This window comes from Octopus bimaculoides, chromosome 4, assembly GCF_046866305.1.
Source record: "Octopus bimaculoides isolate indiv1 chromosome 4, ASM4686630v1, whole genome shotgun sequence".
Classification (NCBI taxonomy): Eukaryota; Metazoa; Mollusca; class Cephalopoda; order Octopoda; family Octopodidae; genus Octopus; species Octopus bimaculoides.
In genome coordinates, this window is record NC_142931.1 from 144,152,867 (window position 1) to 144,160,366 (window position 7,500).

Sequence of the window (7,500 nt, forward strand, 5' to 3'; positions counted from 1 at the left end):
TGTCGGTGGCGATGGTACGGATGGTATGGTGGCTATTATGTGTGTGTGTGTGGGGGGGGGGGTGATAATGGCCTCTTTTGTGATCGTACAGATTATGTTGATAGTAGTAGTAGCAGTAGTAGTAGCAGCACTAGAAGCAGTAGTAGTAGTAGTAGTAGTAGCAGCAGCAGTAGTAGTAGTAGTAGTAGTGATGGAGATGGTGGTAGGGGTAGTTGTGTTAGTAGTAGTAGTAGTAGTAGTAGTAGTAGTAGTAGTAGTAGTAAAAGCGGGGATGTTAATGGTATGTGGTCGACGTGATAGTCGTGGTGGGAGTAGAGAAGATATTGTTGCTTGGTGGAAATGTCTTGTAATTACCAAGACAATCGCAGTGATGGCGTCGGCGTTGATGACTCTATCGGTGTTTTTGTTAAAGTATTAAAACGATTACGTGACAATGAGCGCAGCGCTATAATGACAATTCTGGCGGTGGTTCTTGAAGTGGTTGTGGTTGTGGTTGTGGTGGTGGTGGTGATAGTGATAGCAGTGGTGGTATTTATGGCTGCATTGATGTTACCGTTGTTGCTCTTTTCGTTGATGTTGCTGATTATCTCCAGTTAAACTCCGATCGGATATACCTATGAGCAAAATCATCACTTTGGCAACCACCTCGAAAATTTAGCCATGATTTAAGAACTTTGCAAGTGATTTGAGGGTTATTGAGTTGTTATTTCTTGGAAGTTCACTCGATCACATAAAGACTCGTAGCGGTGGTATTGATGGCGTTGGTATTTTTTGGTACTGCACTAAATGGATTAGCGAATAATAATAAAGAAAGCAAACACATTGAAATACCATTAGTAAACAATGAATCGACATTTGATTATCTGAAACGCTTTAGAAATAGTTGTCACACAATCATTTATTCAATTGTCATTATTATATGCGTGATAATTTCTTCGATTCTTGCATGGATGGGTCTCAACTTTTCATGTTCACTTATATCTGTATAAACAAACAAAGAAGCAGTTATTGGTAATAAGTCTGAACGAGAGAGGAGCAATTGTATTTCGGTGAATTTACAAACATTTTTGTTTATTTATTATGATGTCGCTTCCCGCCTTCAATCGTTGGATGAAACTCTGAGTTAGTCTTCAATTCGATTCAGGTTTTAATGAAACTAATCACAATGTAATTATGCTTTCATTATATATATATGTTAATAGTTATCGCCAAGCCAACATGGCAGTTCAAAAGGTAGGACGAATGCTTTTGGACTGCCATGTTGGCTGGGCGATAACTATTAATATCCAGTACCGCTGCCGTAGTCTCCTTTAGAGAAACTTAGAAATATTGATATTTCTCTTTGACTATATATATATATATATATATATATATATATATATATATATATATATATATATATAAGCACACAATTATATTTTAATTCATACGTGTGTATATGTGCGCAAATATATACGCAAGCATATATTTAAACACAGACCTATCTATCTATCTATCTATCTATCTATCTATCTATCTATCTATCTATCTATCTATCTATCTCTTTACCAATCAATATGCGTGTTTATACAAAAGTGCATCGAATTGGGGAGAGAGGAAAAATAACAAAACACACACATATGCACAATCTCAAGCATGCACACACGCACCCATACATACAATTACCCCCCCCCCCCCCCACCCGCCACATATATATATACACACACACACACATCCACATACTAACGCAGTAACACATACGAAAACACGCACGCACAAACAGAAACAGAAAAACAAACAGAACGCATTTTCTCTACAAGAATTCCACAACATTCCCAACACAAGCCCTTAGGTGAAAAATGGTAATTTTCAAAAGTTTACTCTCGTCTGCTGAGGCTTATTCCTTGCTGTTGTTGCTGTTGTTGTTGGTGTCTTTCTTAACTAGACTTGTTAATTCATTGCTTTCTGAATTCAGGCCGTTGTTGTTGGTGTTGTTGTTGTTGTTGCTGATGCCGATTTCATTGTTGTTCCTAATATTGTTGTTGTTGTTGTTGTTGTTAGTGGTGTTACATTTTATTTTAGATTTTGCTCTTGTTTTGTCAATGTTGTTCGTGCTCTTGTTATTGTTAATTGGTTTGGTGTTGTTGTTATTGTTGTTGTCGTTGTTGTTGTTGTTGTTGTGGTTTATGCAGAACTTGTCAATTCACTCTTTTCCCTTCTTCACAATTTACAATTTATTCCAGCAAATACATTCTTCACGCGAATAATGTAACATTTCTCTTTTCTTCTTCTTCTTCTTCTTCTTCTTCTTCTTCTTCTTCTCCTCCTCCTCCTCCTCTTCCTCCCCTCCTCCTCCTCCCCTCCTCCCCCTCCTCCTCCTCCTCCTCCTCCTCCTTCTTCTTGGCGGAATCGTTAGCACAGTAGGCAGAACGCTTTGTGGCATTTTGCTCGTTTTTACGCCCAGAGTTCAAATTTCGCACTAGTCCAATTTGCGCTTTACCCTTTCTGTCTGGCGTGACCGGCAAAAGTTACACATTTCGTTTTATTATATGTAAGATTATTATCCAGTTGAGCAACCGCCATGTACGAGTGTTTCACAAGATAGAATATGATTAGGATTCTTTGGCAATATATTTCGGGATTAGACAGTTTTGGGGTTCTTTCCCTTGTTTTCTCCCTATAAGAATTTATGTTGCCACTAATAACAGCTTTTTTCTTATTATAATTTCACTAAATTAATTAAATATCATTTTTGCTGTGTCCTCTTAAGAAATGTAGCTTCTATAGAAATCTCTTTCGCTCTGTGTATATCTATCTATATCTCTCAATCAATCACTTCCTCTCTCAATACAATTTCTTTCACACACACTTGCATACACAAACACCTATACACTTATACACACACACATAAGTATATATGTATATATATATATATATATATATATATATATATATATATATATATATATATATATATATATATATATATATATATATATATACACATATGTATACCGTGTCATATGTGGCCAGTACACGTTGTAGTGTAAGGAAGCATTGAAACTCATATCGGGGTGCCGTAAATTAGCATGATTAGATCAGCAATACACACTGACACACAGGCATACTGTTTCGTGCACACATATGCAACAAAAGGTGTATTATAGAGAGATTTGAAAGTTGCAAAAATAGACAGATTGAAGATATATTGATAAATAGAAAGGTAGATAAATATCGAGAGGCGAGATAGATAGATATACATATATATATATATATATATATATATATATATATATAGACCGATGGATAGATGGACTGATAGATAGATACATAGATAGATAGAAAGTGACAGATAGATAGATAGATAGAGAGAGAGAGAGCGATAGTTAGATAGATAGAGATAGATAGATTGATAGATAGAGTGAGAGAGAGAGAGAGAGAGAGAGAGAAAGAGAGAGAGTGAGGGAGAGAGATTTCTTTGTCAACGTACATCCATTCTTCCATGCTGGTGTATCTTACTCTTTTGAATACGGTGAGAAGATTTAATCGGTAGAGGGAGCTGGTGATGTGTTTATAATTGAGCATTTCGCAAAAATTCCTCTCTCTCCCCGCCCCACCACAAAAAGAGGTAATAAAACGGCATAAGAGAAACGTAATATAAAAATAACGAAAAAAAAAAAAATAAATAAAAGGGACTGAGGAATAAAAAAAATATTCAGAAAACCAATGAAAATACGTTGGAGCATCTCTTGGCCGGAAGCTGGACGTTGTAGAATTAAAATTACGCTTAAATATAGCAATTAATTTATTAAAATGAATTTTTCAAAAAATAAACGAATAAACAAATACATCGCTAAAATAAAATTGTAAAAAAGCTATATTCATACCAGTAATTGTGTGGCTTAATTGAGCGCTAATAAATTAATGTAGTTATTTTCGTAATTTTGATGAAGCTCTGGATATAAAGAGTAAAACGAAAGATGAAAACTTATAAGGTGGCATAAAATTTGAAATGTAATTATTTTTGGTTGCAATACAATTCGAAAGTGGTTCCAAAATAGTTTGGCAAAAAAAAAAAAAAAAAAAAATTGCACAGTAAATGGTTAGAAGAGGATTTAAATTGGTTAGGAATGGTTGGAAAATAGATGGAGATGGTTAGGAAAGGAATAAAAAGAAATGGTTATCAAAAATGGTTAGAAAATAGAAATATTTCGGAATTTTAGAATCTGAATTGGAAAAACAAAAAGACAACAAAATGAAGGAAAAAACCCCCCAGTAAATGTTATTTCCAATTCATATTCGAGTTATTGCCTCACTTCCGGTTATATTTGCTGTTGAATGTTTGTTTTTTTATTGTTGTTGATGTTATCTTCCAATTTTGGATTTCAGTTGTTGCTCTTTTTTCTTGGCTTGAAATTATTCTTCTTGCTGTTTTCCTTGTCTTCGTTCTTACCGATTCTTTATCTGCTTTCTGGTTGCCTTTGTTATTGTTTTTTGTATGTATTTATTGTTGTTATATTTGTCGTTGATGACGCTATCGTTGCTGTGGTCGCCATCGTTATTGTTAGGTGTCCTCTTCTTTTCTTTTTCCCTGTGTATATTGTAAAAGTTTGTTTTGCTTTTTGTTTTTATTTAATTTTTGTTTTTGTAGCTTTGTTATATTTTACTTTCATGTTGTAGAAATTTTCATCGCTGTTGTTGCAAACCGTTGTTTTAAATTTAAAAATACACTAGTTTACAGTGATTTATCAGAGGTTTACGGAGCTTACTACTACTACTACTACTACTACTACTACTACTACTACTACTACTACTACTACTACTACTATTGCTACTGCTGCTACTGCTGCTGGTGCAAGTGCTGCTGGTGCAAGTGCTGCTGGTGCAAGTGCTGCTGGTGTTGCTGCTACTACTAATGCTGCTACTACTACTACTACTACTACTACTACTACTACTACTACTACTACTGCTCTTACTTCTGCTACTACTACTACTACTACTACTACTACTACTACTACTACTACTACTACTACTACTACTACTACTACTACTACTACTACTACTACTGCAGCAGCATCAAGTGCGGCAACGTAGTTTATACCGGCTATTTCGAAAATAAATCATGGTTAGTTGTAATTCTATTGTCTCACCTCTATTATTATCTGTGTTCTTCTTTTGCACCAGGATGTTTCGAATGTGCAAATACTTTTCTAAAAAAAAAAAATAAATGATAATAATTAAAAATAAATAAAAAGACGTCTTGAAATCTTAGTAGCTCTTAAGGTTGTTGGCATTAGTATGCATCGCTTGAATGTAACTGTGTTTCGTGTTGCTCGATTTTATATTAAATATTTCCATGGCGTATTCGGGTGCCGTGCGTGGCATTTACGCAAATGTGCACTGAATGATATTAGATACAGAAAATATGACCCATTGATATAACTCAAACCACAGGAGTGAGTTTTGTATTATTACTTGGATTCAAATTTGTGCTTCCAAATTCTGTAATTTTCTTTAAAATCCGGCTGTTTAATTTATCATGTGACTACTTAAATTTATGGATGTAGCAAACGTCTTGTCTTAGCAATAATTGAATTATCTTTTGAAGTTTTGTGCTGGCTTCCATAAGTTTAGTAACATCGTTTTCTCGATAATTACAATTTTCAAACATCCCTGCTGATAAAATTTTTTCCACCAAAAACGTGTTTTTTTTCCATTACATATTTCAGTCAAATTCATTCTTGTGTTATATTTTACAGGTTGTACAATATTGCTGTTCCATATGGAAAACAATTAAATTTTGGAAAAATTAAAAGAAAAGATTTTTAAAGGATATTTGCATAGTGTTCAAATAGAAGAAGAAGAAGAAGAAGAAGAAGAAGAAGAAGAAGAAGAAGAAGAAGAAGAAGAAGAAGAAGAAGAAGAAGAAGAAGAAGAAGAAGAATTCTTTCTACTAATTTGGAGGAAGGGACTAGTCGATTACATCGACTCTAGTGTTTCACTGGTACTTAATTTATCGACCCCGAAAGGATGAAAGTCAAAGTCGACCTAGGTGGAATTTGAACTCAGAACATAAAGAGGAGAAAGAACATAGATACATACATTAAATGCATACATGCACAATACAAAACGACGTTTTGAATATTTTATTTTTCTTAGCATTGAATAAAGATACAAGCACTGTTTTATGTATTGAGTACATCTTTCTTCTCTAAGCAAAAACATCGTGCAAAACATCCATACCTAGGTCCACATGGCCATGTATAAATATACAACAATGTACAAATATAAACGTACATGTATACTTGCACACACAAGCATACACATGTATTTAATTTTTAAAAGTATTTTTTGAAAGAACATTGTCAAGAATTCTATAATTCGCTGTGTTACCAAGAACTGTTGCACCTGATGTCAGGTTATCAAACTTATCTCTTTGTACTAAGAATCGAAGAATCAATTTTTCCCCATATTACGCTCTTGTTCCCTACATTTAGTTATTTCTTAGAAAAAAAAATTTCAATCGAATTCTCTTTGCTAATTTATTTTATTTAATTATATCGTTGATTTTATACAAAACATATTCTCATTCACTCTATATAGACACAAGCTCGTATACATACGTATGTGTGTGCCTATATACATACATACATGCATACATACATATACATATATATATATATATATATATATATATATATATATATCTCACAAGCTTATATGTATCTATATATTTGTATACATATATGTGTGCCTATATGTATACACACACATATCTATATATATACAAACATTTACACACACATGGATGCATATACACGAGCACGCACGAACACACACCCACACCCATACACACACACACACACACACACACACACACACACACACACGCATGCGCTCATCACATTTGTTACATTTGTGAGATCGCTATGTGTAGAATCATAGGCGTGTCTCGTAAGAATTTTCTTCCAATATCGACGACGAGAAAGTAAAAGGTTTTCACGAGACAGTACACTCCTCCTTCCCCTTTCCCATCTCCGAAGACACTCTTAATTGCTGTTTTTACTTTTCTGAGTTGTTTTTTTTTGTTTTGTTTTTGAGTGAGCAAGCGAAAAATCAAGAGAGACTGAAAGAAGCTGATCAGAAACGCAAAGATAAGTCAAAAAGTTTAAAGAAGATACCAGGATGGAAGAAAAAAAATTATATATACATATATAAAATCAGAAATAAAAGAACAGAAAACAAGCGGTGCTTTGGTTCGTTAAAATGAAGAGTCTCACATTTAACCTTTTGCTTACAGTTCAGACAATAACGAATCCAGAAAACGAATACTATCTCCCGCCTGAATAAAATCTTGGAAAAGAAAAAAAGATAATTAAAATATAACCACATGAGATTATTACAATGTAATTAACATCGTAATTGTGAGCAAGGGTGAGATTATGTGCGACTATGTATATGTGTGTATATATATATATATATATATATATATATATATATATATATATATGTATGTATCTA

The 7,500-nt window shown here is 33.7% G+C and overlaps 1 long non-coding RNA gene across 1 annotated transcript in view; it reads left to right on the forward strand.

Moving 5' to 3' along the window:
• The window catches only part of LOC128247695 (uncharacterized), a 170,482-nt gene extending 163,875 nt beyond the window's left edge, over nt 1-6,607 (forward strand). The window contains exon 3 of the long non-coding RNA XR_008264062.2: nt 5,739-6,607. This is a non-coding gene — a long non-coding RNA (uncharacterized LOC128247695). The remainder of the gene's footprint in view (nt 1-5,738) is intronic.
• The last annotated feature ends 893 nt before the right edge of the window (nt 6,608-7,500 follow it).